Here is a 24,280-nt window from a genome sequence, read left to right as displayed (position 1 = left end):
ATTTGCCCTCTCTCCCTTTCCTCCCTCCCTTTTTTCCTCCCCCAGGAAAGAAATGGGCTATTTTCCTAATGGACAAAGAAACTAGTTCAGGGAGAATGTCACTATACACAGCTGGAGAGGATGAGACCACATTATCTTTGGACTCCAATATGCTATTCTCAAAAATAGCCAGCCTGGGAATTGTCCCATTGGAAGGAAATTTGATTGTCCCAGAAATAATAGTAAATAGGGTACCATCTTCCAACTCTGCTTGGGCACCTGAGAAACAGGCAAAGATAGAAGGAAACCCCTGCTGACTGGCGGGAAGGAGGAGAACATGGTAGTTGTTAGAAATTAATCTTCCTAGGGTATTGCTGTGATTGCATCACCCCATTGCTCCAAAACCTTCAATAGCTATCCATTGACTTCTGATTAAAGCCCAAACTCATTAGCAGACATTCAAGGCCCTCTGCTGTTGAGCTCCAGCGCATCTGTTTGCTCACACTAACTGCATGCTTCAGCTAAACCAGGACTACACCATTCCATTTCTTCATTTTGTTCATTGCTTTGCCCTCGCTGGAACTATGTGACCAGTTCACCTTCCAACTTTAGCTTCCTACTCATGCTCCATGTACAGAACAGTGGTGCCCCTTCCATGAGGTCTGCCCTCTTCCACCCTCTCATCTGACATCATATTACCCATAGACTTGCCCTCTCTTCATCTGCAGCCTATTCCTGTATGCAAACAGTTTGAAAGGTGTATAAAACTGAATGGAGGAGGATTGGGGTTCCAGTGCTACCCCACATACCTAGCTAGATGACTGGTAAAAATTACTTAAAGAGCCCTGGGCCTCAGTTTGCTCATCCAGAAAATGAGGGAATTAAATGAGATTTCCAGCTCTAAATCTTGGGGTGATTCTATGATTCTTTGTTTCGCCTCCAGTCTAAGCTAAGGTCATCCTGCCTTTGGGTGACATTGGGATGCCAAATGGGACTCCTGGATTATTGATGAGCACCCAACATCCCAAACCCAATTGGGACGTCAATAACCAAAACCAACAGGGGAAATGGAAGAAATGTTCATAGCTGAGAACTCTGTTCCTCATCAAAAGAAAATGAGAGATTGGCCAGACCCTAACTTTTTCCCCCCTGATTTTTGAAAGGGACCCAAGAATCCTTGATTTCTGTTTAAGGCACTCACCAGAGGCTTAATTTCAGCTCTTAGTATATTTATTTAATGTTCTGAAGGAAGAAAAAAGTTCAAAGGATAGTATTTTCTTTCCTTGCCCATAGGACGTAGCTTGATTACATGCATATTCATGCCTCAGATTCCTACTGATCTCATTGGGGACCTGCATTTGGGAAAGGTACTAGCTTCCAGAAACTAGAAGAATCAGGAAGGAAGCATTTTTATCTTCATTCATAAGGGTTGGGGGGAGGAGTTCTCTTCCATCCCCCTCCTCTCCTCCCAGTATCATACCAGTAAGTGCTTTCAGTTACTCACTTCATGGGAGAATATTCTTCTTTTTGCCGACTCATACAGAATAAGGCAGGAAAAGGGACTTAGAGTTGCTGACCAGGACCTTATAACACCCCTCAAGGCTCAGCCCTGGGGCTACCTCCTATAAGAAGCCTTTCCTGATTCCCCTTGTTCTTAGCATACTCCAATCCCACAACTACTCTGGATTTTCTGATCTATCTGGATGTCTGGTGATGATGATGATGATATTTGTCCTTTGTTCTCAAAGTATTTTCTCATAGTAGAAGGTAAGCTCATTGAAGGAAGGGGCTTATCTGTTTTGTATAGCTATATTAAAAAAAAAGTCTTCCGTTCAGTAGAATGAGCGTTCCTTGAGGAAAGAGACTCTTTAGGTAATAAAAACAAAGCTATGGAGCTGGAAAAGATCTTAAGAGACCACCTACTCCAACACCCTCATTTTTTTATGAGGAAAATTGAGGCACAGGAGTGACTAGTCCAGGATAACATAGCTAGTAAGACTCTGACGTGGGATTTGAATGCGGGTTTCTCTGGTGCAAGTGTAGCATTTTATTTTGTTTTTTTGTATATACTTCTATTGTGTCCATTCCATTTTTACTGGAGTCAAGAAAGCCTGAGTTCAAATCTGGCCTCAGAGGCTTACCAGCAGTGTGACGCTAGGCAAGTCACTTAACTTCTGATTGCCTCAGTTTCCTCCTTTATAAAATGAGTTCAAGAAGGAAATGGCAAACCATTCCAGGATCTTTCCCAAATGGTGTTAAGAGTCAGACCCAGCTAAATGACTGAATAACAACGCAGCTATCAAAATAGGAAAAACAAAACAAAATCATAGACCCGAGATTAAGAGCTTCCTCTCTAGATTGTAACATACCTCTCTGGGTACTATTCCCTTTTTTGTGTTCTCTCTTCCTATTAGACCGTAAACTTCTTGGGGCCAAGGACTGCCTCAGTAATATCCCCAGTACTTTGCAGTGTTTAGTATTTAGCAAGTACCACAATAGCTGCTTTTTATAAAATAAAAGCTTTAATAAATGCTTTTTCTTTCATTCATTTAACAAATGCTTTTTCTTTCATACATTCATTCATTCATTCATTTATTCCTGACTACAAGCCCAACACTTTCCACAAATACTCCTTTGAGGTTAAATTACTTTCCTGTATGAGTTCTCTCTCATCACATTCAACTGAGATCAATGCATAGCATGGAAACAATATAAAGACTAACAGGATGCCTTCTGTGGTAGGGGAAGGAAGCAAAAAATAGGGGGGGAAATGGTAAAACTCAAAATAAATAAAATCTTTCTGAAAAAATACTTTCCATATATATATTATACACATCTATATGTGGAGAGGTACAGACTCTAGATTGCCTAAAATTTTGCCTAACTCTTAATCCAGAGGAGTTGTTTTTTAAATCAGATAATATAGTTTGCCTCTAAATGGGGTAAGAAAGGAAGAGAGAACACTCTCTAGCTGCCGTGTGAGCATCCTTTGCCTGTTCTGTTAAATTCTGTAATAAATCCTCTCAGCGAATAGATAGAGCAACATTCATTTGGGGCCTCTTTGGGAGCTGTATCTTCTAGAGGGAAATGGGGAACTTTGAACCTTGGTATCCTTGGCTACTTTCTTGTATCAGGAAATGCTACCTCCTTTTAAGGAATCAGCAGAGGTTTGCTTGTCAGATTAGATTCCACACAAGCCCCAAATCTGTACTCCCCAAAGTAATAACTCCTTAGGCACATGGTCTATTAATCACCCAGAGCTGAATGATAAAGTAATAGGACTTTGAGCAGTTGGAATCTCCATTATTCATCATAAAAAATGTTTCCTGCCCTGGAAGACCAGCCTCACTCTCTTTCTCAGAGGCTGCCTACATGTGTAACCTGCACACCAGGAGGCAGTGGGGTCTCAGCAGCTACAGCCATTCATCATGGAGGAACTCCAGACTTGTCATAGTCAATCTGGGGCATTCACATGTGGGGACAAAGAAATGAAGCTAAAAGCAAATGAAAAAAAAACATGATAAAGTTTCAGGAGGCAGCCAAAGGTCAGGGACTCCTTGAGTGGTAACTCCCTCCACCACGATGGCTAGCAACAGATTAATGTCTTAATAAATAATTCTACTAAGAGAGTTGCCAGAAGCACAAGAGGTCAAGTAGATTGACTGGGGTCATGCAGCTCATCGGCAGGGCTGGAACCAAGATTGCCAAATTTGAACCAAGAATTCTACCCACTTGGAACTTATTTGCTGTGGGGCCTCAGAATTGGAAGACAGTATGGAATAGTAGAGGCTACATTCAAAATCTGCAAGAACTGGGCTCAAGTCTTTCCCTCTTGCTACTCAGAGCTTCAAGTTTCACTTAACCACACAGCGGTCCAGACAATCCTCCAAGATCCTTCAAATTGTAAACACCCCCCTTCCCTGGGAGCACTCCCTTCCCTGAGAAATGGTTGCATTCATTCTTGTGCTTTTGACCTCACTGACTGGATTGGTGTGAGGAATGCATTTTGTGAGACGGAATGATGCAGTGGGAAAGACATAAGCTCCAGAATCACGGGACCCAACTCCCTCACCTGCTATTTTCTGTCTTGGGCAAGGACTTTACTCACCTGAGTCCCTGTTCTCTCATTTATAAAATAAGAGAGTTGGATTAGATTAACCCCAAAGTCCTCTCCAGGTCCAGAATTGGAACCCTACTCTAGATGCTGGAAGTGGCATCTTATAGCCAGATTTTGATCCTCAATTCAATAGATTCGAAATAGAAATATTCTGCCAAAGCAGATTTCCAAATTACACATTTTGGAGTACTGTGGTTTATTTATTGAGTTGTTTAGTCACATCCATTTCTTTGTGACCCCATTTGGGGTTTCTTGGTAGAGATATCAAGTGGTTTGCCATTTTCTTCTCCAGCTCATTTTACAGATGAGACAAGGTTAAATGACTTGTCCAGGGTCACACAGCTAGTGTCTGAGGCCAAATTTGAAGATGAATCTTCCTGATTCTAAGCATTGGCTCTATTCACTGAGCACATCAACACCAACACCAACTACTCCAACTACTACTACTACTCCTACTCCTACTACTACTACTACTACTACTACTACTACTTCTCTTCCACCTCCTCCTCCTTCTTCTATCTTCTTCTCCTTCTTTCTTCTCATTATTAAAACATTGAGTGGGGGATAGAGAAATGGAGTTAGAGCCCAAGGAACAGTCTTGGCTTTATACAGATTGCTTGAGATACCCCAAGTCGCTTAACTTCTAAGTGCCTCAAGCCACTTTAAAGCTACAAGGTGTAACATCTCACAGGATTTCCTGGCACCAGAAAAATTTCATATTTAAATTGAAGAACATATGCATATAGTATTGAAATAATCCTAGGGCTGCAAGGGATTTGGGTGATTATTTGATCCATTCCCTTTATTAAAAGATGGAGAGAGAACCTAGGCATAGAACCTGGGTTCCAATCCTGGCTCTTCTTACTGACTAGGTTACCTTGGGTAAGTCACTTCCTTTATGTAGAACTCTGTTTTCTCTTCAGTAAAATAAGGGGAGGGGGGATGTCTTACTAGATTATCCTAAAGGTTCCTTCCAAAGTTAGATCTATGCCATAGTGCCTTCCAAAACCAAATTTATGACCTTGTGATCTCTAATGAAGATGGTTCTATTTCTTAGATTACATTTTAGGTCTCTTTTATCATAAGAGCTCTTCCTCCAGGTGTTTATAATTATCAACTTGTCCAGAATTGATCTCATCTTGCCTGTAAACTTCTTTCTTGAATCCCAATTCTTCTATCAAATATTTCACTTATCCCACCCATACACCTGCCCTCCTCTGCTTGTAAATTTATGATTATTTCTTAATCATATTTACAATCAGTCTACAAGTCTTGTCCATTTCTCCCTGCATTGTACCTTGTTTTCTTCTCCTTTCATTCCATGGACATCATAGTATGGATTTTCATTAAGACTCACCTGGATTATTAGAATAATTTTGTCACAGGTAGTCTCACCTATAATCTCTCTCCTTCTAATTTATCCTTATCTCTGACAAAGTGCTCTTTTATATATATGTATGTAAAATTACCCAAATGTCAGATAATTTTTTATTGAAAGACAGTATGGAATAGTAGAGGCTATATTCAAAATCTGCAAGATCTGGGCTCAAGTCTTTCCCTCTTGATACTTAGAGCTTCAAGTTTCACTTAACCACACAGTGATCCAGACAATCCTCCAAGATCCTTCAAATTGTAGAGTAATTGCTGATTAACATCAGGAGGGAGTTCCTCACTGCACATTCTCCATACCAATGAAATTACAGGCCTGGTCCCAAATTATTCTCATGCATAAATTTAATTACTTCACACATCTGAGGAGCCATCTCCCTTGGACTTCCAGGAAAATTTCAAACACCCTTGGGGGTACTTTAGGATCTCTGTGGTCTAGGGTCCAGGAACTCCTTGAGAGCATGGACTATCTTTTACTTTTCTTTCTATCTCGAGCACTTAATACATAAGAGGATGCTCAGTAAATGTTTATTGACTGATTCACTATGACTCACTTTTATGAACCCTTCTCTTCAGCCAAATTGGATGAACTTCTGCTCCCTGAACAAGTATTAAATTCTCCCACCTCTTTGTTCTTGCATGAGCTGATTCCTGTGCCTGGAGTTCCCTTCTTCCCTATCTTGGTGAAGTCTTATTTTATGAATAAAAGAAAAAATAAAACATTTATGACATGCCGCCTATAATGTTCATGCAAATACAGAAGTGAGACATCCCCTTCCCTGGGAGCACTCCCATCCTAATGGGGGGAAGAAGGAATAAATCAATTCCTTTATCTCCCAACTATTAGTGCATGTCTCCAGAATTACCTTAGATTTAGCATTGTTGCATGGATGTGTGTAGAGATGTGTGTTTATGCATGTGTGTTATGTGTGCATTTATGAATGTCTTTGTGTGCACAAGCACAAATAACTGTATATATATAAACACTATAGTTATATAGCATACATACACATGTATATACTTCTAGGTATATTTATACATTGTCTACATGTGGATATTTGCCCATGTCTATGCATGTTTTATCTTTACATGCATGTTTGTATCTGTATACACACCTTTGTATTTACACATACATGATCCTAGTTTATATGTTGGTCTTAGATGTCATAGGTCTTGGAAGGTTATCAAGATCAATCAACCATCAGGTCTGTTCCAGTAGATTTGATACTGTTCCCAGACCAAGAGGTAGAACGTGGGGTGAAGAGAGGGTTGGCTAGATACAGGGGGTTACATGAACCTGCAGTCATTCAACAGTTTGGACAGCTTAACTCTGGGGCTGAATTAGAATGACTCTTCCAAGTTGGGTCAGTATGGTATCTGGACCATGGTTCCAAGAGGGGTCTTCAAGATGAGACAAAGGGGAACTGCGGCAAGAGAGAGAACCAGATGTTTGAGTAGATAATTGATTGACATTTGTCCTTTGTTCTTGAAGGGAGGTGATGCCATGATATGCACATGAGTTGGATTTAAATGGGGGAGGGGGTGCTGTGCTAAGTCATTAGCCTCACTTTTTCCTTCAGAATCATCTGAGTCCTGTGACCAGATTTGGATTAGAAGGGATGCAGTGGGAGACCTTGACCTTTTATAGTTAGGTCTTTCCCAAGTATCTTAGTAGGCACAGTTTCCCTGGTGGGCTATTCAATTTGAACCCAGGTCTTCCTGTCCACTAATCATCTCTTCATAAAGTTGAATGACTTGAATGCCACTGGATATACATACCAGCCAATCCAAGGGAAAGAAGACCCCATAAAGCCCCCTATGCATGAAAACACTCTTTTCTCTCTGGCCCATGGCTATTCTGCATGCTTCCTGCCTCCCAACACTTATGTGTCTCCCCTTCCTCACCGTGGCCTCCCATTTATCAACAATCAATATTCAGAGACTCTTGGCTCTTGTCAGTCTAATTTCTAGTTGCTGTTGCTTCTTGACATGCGACACTTCATCAAGCGCTCCCTGCTTGGCTCCTATTACCACTGATCTCAGCATTACTAATAAACAGCAACACCAAGGCCATATTTCCCGGGTCCTGTCAGATTGCTTCTTTCCTGGGTGAAATAAAAGTCCTATTAACATGCTCCTCCTCATTGGCTCTGACAGCTTGATTAATTAGGCCCCCTCTTTCGATGACCTCTGCACTGACACGACAAGGAGGTGAATATAAAATGAATAGTTTGCCCACATAATAGGCTACTGAGGGTTTGGGGATTTTTATCCAATCAGACGATCAGAAGTCAGGGACTTGGCTTCAGTGCAGTGGAGTGTGGCAGCTTGGAAGGATGGGCCGATGAGCCGGTGAGGTCCGCCATGGTGAAGTTAAAGATTTAAGAGGAGGCTTACTGGCAAATAACAGCTTCTTTTCTTGGATGGGCCTCTATATCATCCAACCATGAAACTTCATTTTCAAGATTTCTTTACAATGGCTTGAAAATCATGGAATAGTAGGAACCGAGCTGGAAGGGACGTTGGAATGAAACCCTTCTCATTTTATACTTGGGAAAACTGAGGTCCTTAAAAAGATGAAGTGTACTATATAATTACAGTGTGTGTGTTTACACACTATATACAGTATCTATCTGTGGATGCATACATAGACATACATGCAAATATAACATGTGTATGAACACATACATATAACATAGCTAGACCTAAGGTAGCTTTTCAGACTGCTAGCAGTTGGTCATGCAGATTTGAATCCAGGCCTCCTGACCACAGTTACGGTGCTCTTTTCCTTGTATTATCCATACTGACTATTCTGCCCCTCCTAAAGCACAAATCCAAAACCATTACCATATAGACTCATAAGTTAAATATCTATCCACATTTCCATTATAAGGCCCGGCTTTCACACATTTCTATAACGTGGTCATAAAAAGTCACTCAAGATGGAAACTTACCCTGGAAGGGCTCGTCGGGCCTTGGTAAACAAATCTGCTTGCGTGTTTTAGATTGTAGGAGGGTGGAATCCAAACGGGTGATTATCGGTTTTCTCTGTTTTTATGCCCCCTTGTCTTTGGAGGCAGAATGGCTTGGGAAGCCATTAGCCAGATTGAAGTATACAAGGGGCTCTCTAATTGCTTCAGTGAGCAGGATCTGTATATATTTTAAACCTTGCCTGCGAGCAAGAATGGAGTGAGTTGGCAGAGCCCCCAGAAAGTCTGCAGCGAGTGTGCAAATATGACTAAAGGTGCCAGGAGACTGATAGCTGTTTGTTTCTTGTGCTTACCTAGAGTGTTGTGAGTGTGTGTGTGTGTGTATGTGAGAGAGACAGAGACAGAGATAGAGACAAGGAGAGAGGAGAGAGAAATCTGGACAGAGACAGAGATATGAGAGGGGAGAGAGAGAGATTCATATGGAAGGATATAAAGAAGCCTTGTAGTAACTCTTAGATTTGCTTCCACCAAGAATTAGCTGTGGGATCTTGACCACTTGTTTCACTGCTCAATTGACTCACCTTTAAAATACAGGGGTTGACAAAGATGACCTCTCAAGTCCCCTCCAGCTCTAAAATGCAAATATGTGTTCATATATCTGCCCCCCAGATTAAGGTGTTAAACTACTGATTCCAAAGCTCTCTAACTTTTACTAGGCTAGACCCGAGGAAGGTCAAGGCAAGATGTCCTGTCATCCAATGGCAGCCATGTACTGAGAGTCTGCATGGTGAGTGGTTGGAAGAACCTCTGACATGTGAAAGCTAGAAGTGACCTGAGAGCTGCTCTATTCTAATTTCCTCATTCAAAAATATGGAGAACAAGTTTTCAAAGGGCTGTGATTTGCCCAAGGTCACACAGTTAGTGGTTAGCCTTGCAGTTGAATCCTAAATATCTTTAAATGCAGCCCTTGCCACTGTCCCAACTTGACTCTACTCACTTGTTCTGAGAATTTCTCTTAGTGGAGTGTTTACAAGCAATGGCCTAGAAACTGGATGCTGTAGAATTATAATGACAGATTTTAACCCTGCAGAAGAGCTAAGAAAATGTACATCCTTTCCATTATGGCAAGAGTGAAGAATATGTTTTTTTCAATCTTGGTTACAAGGGATGATTTGAACATGGATGCAATATTTTTTAAAAAGAGGAAGCAATTATACAAAAATGTATATAAATGTGTATAGGTGTGTACACAAATGCACACATACACATATATAGTTAAATTAGTGATTGCTTGGCAATCATAGGCATGTTATTTTAAATTATTTTTATTTAATTATTTATTATTTTTAATTATTACAGGAAATGCAACCATTAACTTGAGAACTATCTAGAATTATCAATATAAAGGTTCTTTTAGAATAACTTTTTCAGCATTTCTAAAAACCATGATTTCATTCATGCAGATCATTGTCCTGCTATTTTTTTTTTAGGTTTGTTTTCAAGGCAGTGGGGTTAAGTGGCTTGCCCAAGGCCATACATCTAGGTTGTCATTAAGTGTCTGAGGTTGGATTTGAACTCATGTCCTCCTGACTCCAGGGCCAGTGCTCTGTCTACTGCACCATCTAGCCACCCTGTCGTGCTGTTTCTATTCATATAGGTCTTTCCCTCTTGTCGTTTCCAAAGCATCCTTCAGTTCACTTTTTCTTTTTACTTTTTTTTGCAAGGCAATGGGGTTAAGTAGCTTGCCCAAGGCCACACAGCTAGGTAATTATTAAGTGTCTGAGGCCAGTTTTGAACTCAGGTACTCCTGATTCCAGGGCTGGTGCTCTATCCACTGTGCCACCTAGCCACCCCCCCTTCAGTTCACTTTTCTGGTGATTGAGGCCTGTTAAAAAATTATATTCTCACTAATTTTTCCCCTATTCAAAGCAACCAATGATTCCCTCAAATTATGGGGAATCTGTACCATTTGAAGGGATGGGAGAGAGCATGGTAGCCACTACAAACCATAGAGGAAAACTAACCAGGTTAGGAAGACCCACATTCAAATCCTATCTCTGACGTATGGCAACTACTCAACTTGCATCAGCAGAAAAATGAGGGTGTTGGGCTCGATAGACTCTGATGGTCTTTTCCAGCTTCAAATCCCTGATCCTATGAGATGGTGCCTTTAATCATGGAATGCACATTGCATACATCTTTGGAAGTTAGAGAAATAAATGGCTAGGACAGAATAACTATAATCCTTACACATTCCTGAATAAGCAAAATATCTTATACCAAAATAATTAAAGCAAAGGGTGAAAAGGAAGAAAATGAAAGAAACTAGGACCAAAAGCATAAGACCAGAGGAAAAGTAGAATTAAGAAAGTTTCCTTTCTTTTCAGGCTGTTTTTAGGACCCTGCTTTCCCCCTCATCTTACCCTTGAGGGAAATTATTTTGAAAAATATATATTCATATATGCATATATAAACACAGATATGTATTCATACACATTCATATAGTTATGCACATATCCACCCATTAGTTTGTCATATATGTGTCTAATATATCATGTATGTATGAATGTATATGTGCACACCCACATATTTGTGTATGTGCGCATGCACAGAAGCTATAAGTGATGTGTATAAATACACATATGCATGTGTATACATATAGACATGTATTTAAAATATAGATATAGGGAATTATTTTGAAATATATGTATGTGTTTATATTTCAAAATAATTCCCCATATATACATACATATGTGTGTATGCATATATATAGATATATTTTTTAAAATAAAATAAAACTAGGTTGAGCCATTATGGAGTTGTTAGGTCAACCTAGAAAATAATGAAATTCTTTGAAAAAAATTAGATGCCTTCTTTTTTTTTTTTTTCTTTTTAGTTCAAAATAACCCAGAATCTACTTTCTGATTTCCACCTTGTTGTGGACATTGTCCTCTGAGAGGAGAACTTCTTTGACGTATTTGAAGCCATTTGTGAGACAAACAAAACAATTCTGAGCAATTGAAAATGACACCGCCAAGCTCCCCGTTACTTCATTTTCATTACTGGTTTTCAGTGAGCAGAGAATGCAGATCACAGGCCAACTGTGGCCTCTCCAGAGAGCTGGGCTCATTATGCGGGCAGTCTAGTCCACCTTTCTCATTTTTAAGGGCAAACTTCAGCTCATCCCGGATTTCTAGGAAGACTGCCCAATCTGGTTTAACCTTTCTGAGGGATAGCCATTTATTTGGGTTTTAAACGAGTTTCAATAAGCTTTAATTAATCAAATTTCTTTCTAAAGAAATCATTCGGCTCCAGATCTCAGGAGTCAGAAATAGCAATGGGAGTTTTAAAAAAAAAAAGATTTATTCCTTAGCCTGGGAGCTAGCTCATTTCCAGAAATATCAGGTCTTCTTCAGTGTTCTTTCATTCATTTAACACATGCTTATTGAGAACTTATTGGAGGAGGGGGTGTGGTAGGATCCAAGCTTGTCATTTAGCAAAGGAGGAAACTGAGAACCAACAATTTTATAGGACTGGGTCCTGGGCACACAAGCTGTAAAGCATCAAAGATGGAATTTAAACTAAGGTCCTATGATATTAAACCAATTCTTTTTCTACTGTACCAGTGATGGATAACAGTATCCTAAGAAGGTAGCCAAGATTATATAGATACATAGGCACACACAGCTATACATAAAGAAATATATATAAAATATATGTATATTTGTATAAATCCAGGCATATATTTAATATTTTTATATTACGTTGATGTTTTTTGCATATATATTTATATATATTTATTTGTATATTGCTTGCATGCATGAATTTTTATTGTGATTCAGTTGTTTTCAGTTGTGTCTGACTCTTTAAGATGACCCTATTTGGGGTTTTCTTGGCAAAGGCACTGCAATGGTTTGCCACTTCCTTCTCTAGTTCATTTTATAAATGAGGAAACTGAGGCAAACAGGATGAAAAGTCTTGCCCAAGGTCACATAGCTAATAAGGATCTGAAGTCGGATTTTCACTCAGTAAGATGAATTCTCCTGACCAGACCCAGTAATCTATCCACTGTTCCTCTGTATGTGTATATAATCACTGTGTGTTTGTGTATAAATACATATATGTGTGAACAGATACATACTTGTCATACTTGTAGAGATATTTATAAATGCCCAGTGATCTTGTTTTTCAAGTAGGAGAAAACTCAGTCAAACTCTTTTATTAAAATCTCTAGTTAGAGGAATATTTGTAGACATTTCTGTGGAGGGAAGACCCTCTATCATCCTTATTTTGGGGAAGCTTTCAAAATCTCATTTTCCCCACTGCTAGGTGATGAAAGTGATTTTGAACATCTTATTCAATTTTAATATTAACAATCATTGGCATTTTATAGAGTTTTAAGCCTGGCAATTTTATCAATGTTATTGCATCACAACTCTAGGAGTTGGGTATTATTTTCCCATTTTTATGTGTGGGAAATTGAGGCAGGCAAGTTAAATGACTTCAATAGGGTCACACAGATAGCAGGTATCCATGGCTGTGTTTTAACGTGGGTATTCTTGATACCAAGACCAATATTTTATCCACTAAGCCACCTATAAGTCAATATGTTTACATAATTTTCCTACACAGAAAATTAATTTAGCTCTGCAGGTCATGTGTGTGCATGTGTGTGTGAATGTGTTTGTGTTTGTGTGTGTGTGTGTGTGTGTGTATGTTGCAGGGGATTGGAGGGAGAGTTATGGTGTCGGTTTGTACAACCAACGATTCTGTTTGGATAAGACAAATATTGATGTTTTATCTAGAGCCTTACTCAACATTTGGCTCCTGTGCTGAACCCCAAACAATTCAACTTGGAGTCTTAGTAGTGATAAATATTGAACAAGAGTCTCTCATTGGAGACGAGATGGTATATTTTATAGCTAATGCTTTTTCCTAGGAGAAAGATGTTCCGCCAAAGACAAAACTGCTCTAATCTAATCCAACAAGCATTTATTAGCACCACTTTCAAGGATCTTGCATTCAAATGGGGGAAACAAGATCTATAGGTAAATGCAAAAACATACAAAGTGACTCAGACAATGAGGAGGTAGAAGTGAGACGTCATCAGTGACTGGGGCAACTAGAAAGTAGAAGAAAATGTTTGAGCGGAGTCTTGAAAAAAAAAATCAGTGATTCCAAGAGACTGAATTAAGGATGGATGCATTCCAGGAAAAGACAACGGCCATAATACAAGCGTGGAGATGGGAGGGGAAGTACAACAAGGAGGTGCCACAGAGCACAGAGCACTGGATCTGGAGGCAGGGAGATCTGAGTTCAAATGTGACTTCAGACACTAATGTCTCTTCTGGCTACCTCAGTTTCCTTATCTGTAAAATGGGGATAATAATGGTATCGAATGAGTTGTTGTGAGACTCAAATGAAATATTAGGAAAGTCCAAAGACCAGTAGTTAGCATCTAATTATTGCTATGTAAACTTCAGATAAATTTATTATTGTTATCATTCTGATACAATAGAGTAGAGCAGCTCAGTGGTGCAGAGTACTGGGTCTGGAGTCAGGAAGACTTTGTCACTTGCTAGCTGTGTGCCCCTGGGCCACCCTGTTTGCCTCAGTTTCCCCCTCTGTAAAATGAGCTGGAGGAAAAAATGATAAACCATTCCAGTGTATCTGCCAAGAAAATCCGGTGTCCCAAAGAATAGGATACCAGTGAAAAACAACTGATCAACAAAAAGTAATAGTGTGGCAGCAGCAATTGCTATGTATCAAGACACTTTGCTAAATCATTGAGATTTTTAAAAAAAAAGATAAAAGAGAATCTCTGTCCTCAAGGAATTCACAAACTGGCTATATACAGAACAAATTGGAAATAATCAACAGAGAGAAGGTATTGCAACTGGGAAGGCATTCCTATAGGAGCAGAATGACCGAACCTGGGTTCAGATCTTAGGCAAATTGCTTAACTTTTCTAGACCTTGGTTTCTTCATCTGTAAAAAGAGGGAGATAGACCTCCAAGATCCCTTTGAAATAGTAGTCTGTGATACTGTGATTCTTGGAGAATAATTAAGTCATTTCTTCAAACTACTCAACCTGCATATTTTACATTCTTTCCAGGAAATAACTGGTTATCTATCAGTGGCTCTTACTAAATGTTATGTAAAAATGTAAATCCATAACTGACTTCATTTGTGACCTTCACTGCAAAACTGACAAATTCCTCTGTATTGTGGTCAACACAGAATTCAAAGAGACTGAGAAGATTAGTAAAGGAATAAACTACTTTTTTTTTAATCTGTTAGAGAGCTTCTGTTTCTAGTAGGAATTTCTGGGAACCATTTGATTAGCAAATGGTTCAGCATTAATTAAAAGAGCATTGCCAATTTCCTTGGTTTTATTTTATTTTTCTTAAATACACTTACACACACACACACACACACACACACACACACACACAAACACAGAAAGAGAGAGAGAGAGAAACAAAAGTATCCTTCAAGTGCCTGACATTCCAATAACACATTCCTTTTTAGAAATGAGATTAATAATTTCTGAGACTGTAGGTTTCAGCTTCCTTTACATCATCGGAATATGTCTGCTCACTAGCTCTAATGTTACAGAGTCATATGCTTTCCTCTTATAGAATACAAGAGAGAACCTATGTAGATATGATACTTCAGCCCCAAGCCTCATATGTGGGGGGGGGATTAGATTTTATTCATAAAATATTAAGAAATTCAAATAAAATTTTCCATTTGGATCTATTGTCCTATGTGATACAGGACAGAGTATGTGTGGCTACTGTGTGCTGAAATTGTTATCATAGGATGAATCAAGGGTTTACTTTGTGCCAGATTCTGGGAATAGGTACTGATCATTCAATTTCTAGGAAACTTCCAGTTTCCAGAAACTTCCTTCTACCAAAGCAGGTCAGAATTATGTCTATTAACTTTTATTTTTCATTTTATATTTCTTTTTTTTTAGAAGATGAGTAAAGATGGGGGGGATTAATTATTAAAAAAAAAACAAAGTCTTAAAGAATTTTCTAGAGCATTGAAGTAACTGCCCAGGGTTTTCACTATCTGACTGCCAACCTAGTTCATAGGGCATAACCTTCTAGAACTCAGGTTCACTTCTAGTCGTGATGAGATAATCAGGGCAGGAGTGACTCAATTTAATACATTTTTAAAGAAACAAGTAATGGTTTCTCAACTCCTCTCTACTCTCACTTCATCTATAGACTTGGGCCTCTCACTTTGAGAACCTTGGGAATTTCTTATACCCTTCTCTGCTGCATAAGGATTGGGATTTCTAGGCCAATAACATCAAAAGAAACTTCCCCCTGTAACTCTTGCTAAATGGAAATAACCAAAACACTCCTAAGTTTATGCTGTGCGTGTTGTAACTGCAGTCATAATCATGGAAGCATTATGATGTGACCTTGGGTGTACAAATAGCAAAAGTCTGATGCAGATTATTTCTTAATAAAAAATAACCTCATGTACACTCATTTATGTTTTTCCTCTTAAGTGGAGTAAAATTAGCCCTAGAGTCAAGTTTGAAATTATTTTCATAATTTTGGGTAATTAAGACACTTCCCAGATCTCATTAGCAGAGACCTAAAATAGAATAATCGCAATATAATTAGTGATTGGCAAATCTTTAGAGGGTTAGAGGTTTCATCCTTTTCAGAATATGGGAGCCGTTGCTCTACCCCAGGGGTTCCTGAACCCTTGAATTTTCTCAAGGCTCCTCAATATTCCCTTTCTGCTCACCTTGGCCTTGACCTTCTCATTCCATTGACCCTGGTTGCCTCAAAACTCTTCTTGCTCCCCTGGCAGTATGACAGTTGTGTTTATTAAGTATATTCTCTGGAACCAGTATAGGAATGGGTGTCTTGGTAGGGGTAAGTCTAGGGTCTCTGTCCTAATGGAACTCTCTCTCAGATAATATGTGTCTTTACTGAAGCCACAGAGTTACTAACTAGCAAGGCCTTGACTTAAAACCAGAGAAGAAAGACATTTACATATGAAACAATTATGAAAAAATATCGATTAAACAAACTGAAGGGGAATTCTATAGTTGTTGGGGGGCCCTGAGAGTTTAAATGAGCTTCTTTGGATCAGATCCATTCTGTTTGTATCTTGTATCATACATACCTACTTACATACATATATTTCTTTCTCATTAGAGCGTAATCTTCTGGAGGCCAGGAACTCCTCATTCTTTATTTTCCCAGCACTTAGCATAGTGCTTAGGACATAGCAAGCGTTTAATAATGTATACTGTCTGACTGCCCTAATTAGGTCTTTTAAGAAGAGGTATCCACCTGTGTTAAAGTCAGGAAGACCTGGGTTCATATCCTACCTCAGATACTAGTGAATGATACTGGGCATGTGATTAACCTCTTTGGATCTCAACTTCCTTATTTGGAAAATGAGGATATTAGACTCAATAATCAAATAATGCTCCTAATATCTGTTATTTCACAGATATCTTTTGTGATCCTAGTTTAGCCTGTATTAATAATTAATGATATTCAACCTGTCTGCGACTCACAGAATCTACAAATTGATGACTCTCAGAGACTATCCTGTGCAATGCATACCTGACCAAGAAACCTTTATGACATACTCCTCTACTCATCCCTGAGCCTCTCCTTGATGACATAAAGTGAGGAGGAACCTAAACTTCCTGAAGCCGTCAGCCTCAGTTTCCATCTTTGTAACATGAGTGATTTGGACCAGATGACCGCTAAGCTCTTATGGCTTTAAATCTCATGGTCCCATTATCAAAACAACATTCTATTTATAGACTGCTCTAACAGTTGGAACTTTTTTCCTTGACATCAAATTCAAATTTAACTTTTGACAACCTTAACTCATGGGTCCCAGTTTTTCCTTTTGGAGTCAAGTATTCTCAATCAAATTCCTTATCCATCGAGGCTTTTCAATCCCCAATGGCAACTATCTGTTAAATCTTCTTGGTTTTTTCATCTCTGATGCCAGGATCAATCAAATGATATCTAAGACTTTTTCTGAGTTAAGTATTCTATAATTCGAGGAATAACTACCCCCATTTCACTGATGACAAACAGTTCATTGAGCTATATTGGGTGTCAGTCATTTCATGGCCAAAGTAGAACTCTGGTCTTTTTTTCTCTTGACTTCTTAATCCTAGGTTTTTTATATTGAACTTGGTTTCCCAGGGTCCTCATCATCTTGTTTGGTGTCTCCCCATAGCAAAGTTGGCAGATAATAATATAGTTATATAATTAATATAGTTATATAAATTGAATATAAACATGAACTTTGTCAACTTGGAGTCTCCTATGTCTTCCATGGAAAAGAAGGATTTCTTTGTGACTCAAATGCTTTCCTAAAGTAATCTTTTGTCAGAAGTGGTTTATCCACTTTTACTGTATAAGAGGCAAGATTTTCACTTCTGAATCCTGGGAGAACCTGAGAGAAAGTGTCAATTATCACTAAGCATTCAATATCAAACATTCTGCTAAATTCTGGGGATCCTGGTCCAAAGGCCAGAGATGAAGGCAGAAATGACTTCTGTGGTTATCCAATCTAATTTATTCATTTTATAATTTAAAAACTGGTAGCCTGAGGGATTTAAGTGACCTGCCCAAAGTTACACAGATGCAAAGAAATGAGATCTGAACCCAGTATAGGACAGTGTAGAAACAGAATTTGAATCCAGGTGTAGTATTTTCAAAGCCTATATCTTTTTCTAATGTAACATTCATGGTACTTTAACATCTGCAAATTTAAAGAGAATTCTTGGTAAGAAAATTCCCTTCAGGTAGCTAGGTAGCACAGTGGATAGAGCCACCAGCCGTAGAGACAGGAGAACCTGAGTTCAAATTCGGCCTTAGACACTTAATAATTGCCTGGCTGTGAGACCTTGGGCAAGTCACTTAATCCCATTTCCTTAAATAAATAAAAATTAAAAAAAAGAAAACTCCCTTCACTACTATAGTAGGTTGGAAAGAGTATTAATTATGGGCTCAGTAGACCTAGGTTCAAATTACTCGACAATCACTACTTAGACAACTTTATGCCTCAGTTTCCTCATTTATGCATTGAGAGAATTGATAAAAATGACCCCATGGTCCATTCTATCTCAATGTGAGTGACTCCCATGATTCTAAGGCAGATTAAGAGCCAATCTGCAATTTACCAACTGAAAGAGTTAAGTGGTTGGTACTTAAGTGATTAATCCAGGGTTACCCAGAAAGGTGGGATTTGTACCCAGAGCTTCCTAACTCCAAGTCCTGGTTACAGCATATGTAGCCCTCATCATATATTATGCCAGAAGATTTTCAAAACACCCTTCAACATAAGTGGTTCACTTGTCATGATCATCATTCCATAGATGAGGGAGCTGAAGCTCAAAAAGGAAGTTAATGGAGAAGCAATATCAGTCCTAGGTCTTCTGGCCTTCTGCTGTAACATGGTACTTCAGTAATGCATACATATACATATATATGCACCTATGTGCCAGGAAAAGCAAACCACTGCAATTACCTTAACCACCATTTTTTCCTAATGGAGACAACTGAAGACCTTGAACCCAGCAGTTGGAGATGAGCAATACTTTCAGCCCACTGACCTCCCATATTATCTTGGGTAGCATTTTACGTGGAAAGGCAGCCTGGGAACTGCTTCTTCAGTTGTTATAGCCTTAGTTACTCAAGATTCAGAAAAGAAAGACGTTACCCTCAAAGTCTTTGTCAGTGTCAATGGTCCAACAACAGAAACTAATGTGATGATCAGTGGAGATGACCTTAAAGAAGAGGCATGATCATCCGTTGCATCCTAAGGACCATGAGACCTTTCCATCTGACTTGTGGTGGTCTCCTCCAATATAATATAAACTCTTTTGGAGCAGGGACTGTGTTTTTCCAATTGTATCTCCAGGACTTTGAGCAAAGCATTAGGAAATTTTTTTTATTATTTCATTTATATATGCATTAGTATACATACATAGTCAATCTCTACCTTGAGCTTCAGACTCACATTCTTGATTGCCTACTATACATTACAAACAATATCTGAAAGATATCTTCATCTCAACATATCTAAAACTGAACTTATTAACTTCCCTCTACACCCTCCTTTTTTCCCTTGATTTCTGTCCAATAAATGGACAGCCTTGTTCTGGAGACATTTCCTCCCTTCACTCTACACATCCTGTCAGTTGCCACTCTTGCCATCTCTACCCTGATAACATGTTCTCACATCACATCCCTTTATATAATTAATGTCTTATTATAGGCCTTTGTTGCCTTTCTTTTAGATGACCACAATAGTCTCCTCATCGTGCCTGCCTCAAGTCTTTTTCTGTTCCAGTCCATCTACACACTACTGTCAAAGCAGTTTTGCTTAAGTGTGTATCTGGTCATGGGTTACCTTATTCATTGTATTCAAAATGTTTCCTATTTCCTCTAGATTAAAATATAAACTCTTCTGTATAGCTTTGAAGGCCCTTGACAAACTGGCCCCAATCTATCTTTCTAACCTTAATAAACATTACCTCTCTTCTTGTTCTCTGTGGTCCAGCCAAATTGGCTTTTTCTTTGTTCTTGACTCACACGTGCCATTTTGCATTAGACATCTCACCTGCCTAAAATGCACTCACTCTTTACTATGCATTATGAAATTATGAAATAATTATTAAATTAATTATGAAATATTATTTCATCTTCTACATGAAGCCGTTCTTGATTCCTCCTTCCTCAGCTGTCTTGTATTTGTTTGTATTTTCTCAAACTGTCTGCATATAATTGCATTTTCATTTTTATACTTATATAAAATATGTGTATGTATTCATATGATAAATAAGCATATTTGTACATGAGAGTATGTAGGTAGTATACATTGCAATGTATATTTGTATATGTGTCTATGTATGCTAGTATTTTGTATGTATTTGAAAAATATATTTTTGCTCCCAACAAATTTATTTTCTAATGGAGAGAGGGATGGAGTAGGTACTGTTTCATTCTCTAGACTTGTAATCCTAGTGCTTAATTCTTAAAACAAAGGTACTTAATAAATGTTGATTGGTTAAATGAGATGCATTTGGGAAAATAATAGGAGAAAGCTGTCAAAGATATATTTATAAAATTGCCAAAAGCACGAGGACAAAAAGTTTGGTCAGATTCCTTTCAAAGAGAAAAAAAAATGACTGAAGGAACATGGGAAGAATTTAGAAACACTAGAGATGTGCATTGGTCCATAAGGTAGTGAGTTCTCTGTCATTCCAGGGCTTATGGCAGACTGTATTTATAAAGGAAACTGTAGAAGGGATTCCTCTTTTGAATGGAGGGAAAAACAGATGACCTTTAAGGTAACTTTCAGCTCTCAGATTGTATCGTTGAAGGATTTTAGAAATAGATGAATAAAGGGCAGCTAGGTGGTGCAGTGGATAGAGCACCGGCCCTGGAGTCAGGTGGACCTGAGTTCAAATCTGGATTCAGACACTTACCAATTACCTAGCTGTGTGGCCTTGGGCAAGCCACTTAACCCCATTGCCTTTCAAAAACCTAAAAAAAAGAAAAAGGAAAGAAAGAAATAGATGAATAATGCTGTTTTTAGAACAACTCCAAGATCTGAGCAGCAGGGTCTCAATAGCCACCACTTGAAAGAAGACTCAAATCCCCAATTACTCTTTCATAGCTGCAACTTACTTTGAAAATCATAGAATCAAATTATCAATGATAGAAAATGTCTGAATGAATAGCAATTGAATTCTATTTAATATATAGGAGTCACTTAAGCCTCTTTGGACTCAGTTTCCTCTTATGTAAGAGCAGTGACCTGGATCAGATGATCTCTAAGCCCTTATATAGTTAAATTCCATTGTCTATTAGGGGGACATTTTTCCTGCCGTTTATTGACTCTGAACACTATTCATTTGTTTTTCAGTCATTTCAGTCATGTCTGACTCTTCATTGATCCCATCTGATGTTTTCTTATCAAAAATGGTCTGTCATTCTCTTTCCAACTCATTTTACAGGTGAGAAAACTGAGGCAAGCAACAGAGTGAATACTAGCTCAGCATCACATAGCTAGTGTCTGATAGCAAATTTGTATCAGGACATTGAATCTTTCTGACTCTAGGTCTGGCACTCTATTTGTTGTGCCACCTTACTACATTTTATGTGCCCGATGCTTTTCTAGGCGCTAATGTTCTAGTGAAGAGAACAAAACAATTCTTTTTCTCACCGATTTGATACACGGTTGAAGTGTATACACAAAATGAACATAAATGTAAATCATATCTAAAAGAAATATGTAAGAATTTTTTGGTGCTGCTATCAATGAAGGAATCAAGAAAGGCTTCAAAAAAAAGTATCAAAATGAAGCTGAGGATGTAAAAAAAGAAAACAAACCCAAAATTGTGACTCAATCCATTTGTTACAGTTTTTGATTGGGTCTCAGCTCTATGAGTCCGGGTTCTCTCAGGAAGGCAATGAGATGACAATATTCATTAAAGTTAATTTCCTGGAGGAGACCATTTAAAATCTGATTGTTGTTTTAATTTCTTTCACTGCTAATTTCCATCAGCTTGAATAGAAGAAACATCCTATGCTTTTTGTGGAGGACATCCTAGGTGATCTGTGAAGGATGTTCTGGCACCAGTTCTGTTTTTTCTAGATTTTCTAAGATCCTTGCTTTAGTGCTGGATGGGACCCTCAAGAACCTCAGGTCCAACTCCCTCACTTTCTAATCAGGGAAACAGGTCTATAGAGGTGAAATGAACTGGTCATACTCGCTGTGGGTAGCAGAACTGGAATTTGAACCCAAGACGTCACTCTGATGGAGAGATTTTTCAGAGCAACATTTGGGACTTTTTAACAGAAATGCCTATTTTTAAATTCTACATGTACAACTAGTTATTAGTATACAAATCTTTTGTCAACTACAAGGGCTCAAGTCATATTTATTGACTTATATGTGGAAAATTTCACAAGTTTTGAACTTGAATGACCATCTAGTCCATTCTCTTCAATTCACAGATGAGGGAACTGAAGGTCAGAGAAGGTACTGACCAGGGTCTTGACCAAGGTCATCATTGCTACACAGAAGACGCAGACTCTGAACCCTGATCTTTTCACTCCAAATGCAGTATGGTTTCCACTTCACCATTCTGCCTCAAAATTGTGCACAGTTGATTATGTGAGAAATATATATTTTTACAGAATTATCATCTATCCATCCAACTATCTCTGTCATCTAGCTATTTATTATCAATCTAGGAACTATTGATCTGTCCATCTATCTACCTGTCTCTATCATCTATCTATTTAATCTATCAACTATCTATACCCTTCTATAACTATCCTCTATGTTTATCCATTAATTATCTCTCCCTGGGCAGCAGTGGTAAGGCTTCTAGGTCTGGAAAATTCATATTTGTGAGTTTAAATATGGCTTTAGTCACTTACTAGCTGAGAAAGAGATAGACAGTTTTTAACATAACCAATTGAGAAATTTGTCATGATTAACTATGCATATTTATTATGTTTCTCTCTCCTCAAATTTTTGGAGGAGAGGAAGTAGGAAGAAGAGAAAATAAATGCTCATTAATTGAAAAATAAAACAAAACAGAAAAAAGATATAAGTACTAAAGATAGACTCTATTTTTCAAATACTATCACTTGATTTCTGAATTTTTCTATTTTCTGTTTATGAAAAGTTTGAAGGCATCTTTTATTTTCCTTCTTGATTTTTTTCTACTTAGCTGAAGTGTGAAGAAACAACATATGATTTGCATTTTGACCAGATTTTTATCAAAGGGATCTAACGTGATGACTGGATGCCATATCATTGGTATGTTACTAGATTGAGGATATGTGTTGGTGAAAAAAAAAGGGACTTCTGGTCTGTCTGGCTGCTCAAATATCAGTGGTTAATGTTTCAATTTTGTTCATGAAAAGAAGCTGAAACCAAAGGGTGTTTTGCAACCTGGATGATCCCCATTTTAAATAAGAAGCAAGTTAAAGTTTCCCATTTATCTGTGGGTCAGAATATAGCTATGAACAGGAAAAGCAAACAAGGGCTCTGAAGTGCTAACATATCTATTGAGAGACCTTAAACTAAATCTCACAGACAGTTCCATGGGGAAAAAAAATACTCAGACTCTTAGAGCCTTATTTTTATTTTTTGTTTTTTGCAAGGCAATGGGGTTAAGTGACTTGTCCAAAGTCACACACCTAGGTAATTATTAAGTGTCTGAGGTTGGATTTGAACTCAGGTCCTATTGATTCCAGGATCAGTGCTCTATCCACTGTGCCACCTCACTGCCCTCTTGGAGCCTTATTAACTTGTCTTTAGCACACTGTTCTGATAACTTGATGATTTTCTTTTCCAAAGAGATGGTAGAAGAGTAGATAGAATACTGGGTCTCAAGTCTGGAAGACTTGATTTCAAATCGTACTCCTGACCCTAGCCATGAGACTATACCCATCTGAACTTCCGGCTGCTCTTTTTAAAGACTAATCTACTCAGTTATACATGGGTGCCAAGTGTTGTGATAGAGAAATAAAGTATAGATCCTTGATACACTGCAAATCTATTTTCCAGGACCTTAGCAAACTAAAAGATGGTAGGAGACTGTTAGAGAGATGTGGAAGCAGCAAGAGATAAAGATGATAGTCTGATATAGATATGTTTTTATATCTTTATCTATTTATCTACCTACCTATCTGTCCACTATCAATTACCTATCAATCTATTTATCTAGTTACCTACTTGTCTTTATATTTTAACTATTTATTAGTTAACTATATATCCCTCTATCTCCATCTTCTATCAGCTATCTACCTATCTCTATCATCTCTATTTATCA

At 38.3% G+C, this 24,280-nt stretch overlaps 1 protein-coding gene and 1 long non-coding RNA gene across 5 annotated transcripts in view; one reads left to right on the top strand and one right to left on the bottom strand.

Annotated features, from left to right (window-relative positions):
• Window positions 1–8,716, bottom strand: part of LOC141518420 (uncharacterized) — a 20,073-nt gene extending 11,357 nt beyond the window's left edge. The window contains exon 1 of the long non-coding RNA XR_012477192.1: window positions 8,440–8,716. This is a non-coding gene — a long non-coding RNA (uncharacterized LOC141518420). The remainder of the gene's footprint in view (window positions 1–8,439) is intronic.
• MPPED2 (metallophosphoesterase domain containing 2) overlaps window positions 1–24,280 on the top strand; it is a 205,449-nt gene that overhangs the window by 156,310 nt on the left and 24,859 nt on the right. The window contains exon 5 of one of the 4 annotated variants that reach the window (XM_074230417.1): window positions 1–24,280. This exon is cut by the window's left edge and continues 90 nt beyond it. The exons of the other annotated variants lie outside the window; for them this stretch is intronic. The gene's annotated coding sequence lies outside the window, so the exon portion shown is untranslated. 4 annotated transcript variants of the gene reach the window in all.

Source organism: Macrotis lagotis, chromosome 3 (assembly GCF_037893015.1).
Source record: "Macrotis lagotis isolate mMagLag1 chromosome 3, bilby.v1.9.chrom.fasta, whole genome shotgun sequence".
Lineage (NCBI taxonomy): Eukaryota > Metazoa > Chordata > Mammalia > Peramelemorphia > Peramelidae > Macrotis > Macrotis lagotis.
Note: the sequence above shows the minus strand (reverse complement) of the source record. Positions and strands in the feature narration are given on the sequence as shown.